This window comes from Poecilia formosa, unplaced genomic scaffold (genome assembly GCF_000485575.1).
Source record: "Poecilia formosa unplaced genomic scaffold, Poecilia_formosa-5.1.2 Scaffold94, whole genome shotgun sequence".
NCBI lineage: Eukaryota > Metazoa > Chordata > Actinopteri > Cyprinodontiformes > Poeciliidae > Poecilia > Poecilia formosa.
Window position 1 is genome coordinate 1 of NW_006800033.1, and position 1,312 is coordinate 1,312.

The 1,312-nt window shown below is 32.0% G+C and overlaps 1 non-coding gene across 1 annotated transcript; it reads left to right on the plus strand.

Moving 5' to 3' along the window:
- Positions 1 to 254: 254 nt before the first annotated feature.
- Positions 255 to 326, plus strand: trnac-gca (transfer RNA cysteine (anticodon GCA)). Its single transcript has one exon. It is a non-coding gene; the product is annotated as a tRNA-Cys (tRNA).
- The last annotated feature ends 986 nt before the right edge of the window (positions 327 to 1,312 follow it).

The following is a 1,312-nucleotide window of genomic DNA, read 5'->3' on the forward strand; positions in this document are numbered from 1 at the left end:
GTATAGCTCAGTGGTGGAGCATTTGACTGCAGATCAAGAGGTCCCCAGTAGGAGCATATAAATATTGAAAAAAAGGGGTCCTAGGCTTGAACCTTGGGGTACCCCACATGTGACCTTTGACCTATCTGATTAGAAGTTTTCATTTGAAACAAAGAAATCCTTGTTCTTTATGTAAGATTCAAACCAGTTGAGCACTGGACAGGAGAGTCCGACCCAACTCTCCAGTTGATTCAGTAAAATGTTACACATACAGTGGGGGTATAGCTCAGTGGTAGAGCATTTGACTGCAGATCAAGAGGTCCCCAGTTCAACTCTGGGTGCCCCCTGATTAATATCTGCTTGTGAAATTCACAATGCAGCACTTTTAATAACAAGTATGCTGAAATTGCAAGATAGAGTGCAATATATATTACACAAAGACTTACTGCTTCAAATCCATATTTTAAAACCTACAAAGAAACAATTTTGTAAATATAAATTCTCTGACTGTATGTGTTATATGACATATAACATCCACATCCAGATTAATGTGGAAAACCTAGAGTGGCAGAGATATCTGCAGCTTATATGTGTATGTTTACAGCTTTTTAACAAAACTCTGGGGTTGCGGCTTATAGTCCAGAAAATACATATTTATTTCATAAAGAGTTACCCTTATTTATTGTAAAGTGTTGATTTTATTTTTGAACCATTTTTAAGTGTTGATTTTGTTTTTGAAACCTTATTTATTTTGAAGTGTTTATTTTTGAACCATTTTTAATTTTTGAAACCTTATTTATTGTAGTGTTGATTTTATTTTTGAACCCTTATTTATTGTAAAGTGTTGATTTTATGTTTGAAACCTTATTTATTTTGAAGTGTTTATTTTTGAACCTTTTTTAATTTTAGAAACCTTATTTATTGTAGTGTTGATTTTATTTTTGAACCCTTATTTATTGTAAAGTGTTGATTTTATTTTTGAACCATTTTTAAACCTTATTTTGAAGTGTTGATTTTATTTTTGAAACCTTATTTGTTTATAAGTGTTGAAACCATATTTATTTTGAAGTGTTTATTGTTGAACCATTTTTAATTTTTGAACCCTTATTTATTTTGAAGTGTTGATTGTCTGTTTGAACCATTTTTAAGTGTTTATTTTGAAGTGTTGATTTTATTTTTGAAACCTTATTTGTTTTTAAGTGTGGATTGTCTGTAAGACCTTAGACATGAATTGCCCCATAAGGGGTTTGAACCCATGACCTCAGCATTATCAGCACGGTGCTCTAACCTGCTGACCTAACTTACCTACCTTACAAACTGTTGGGTTTCCATG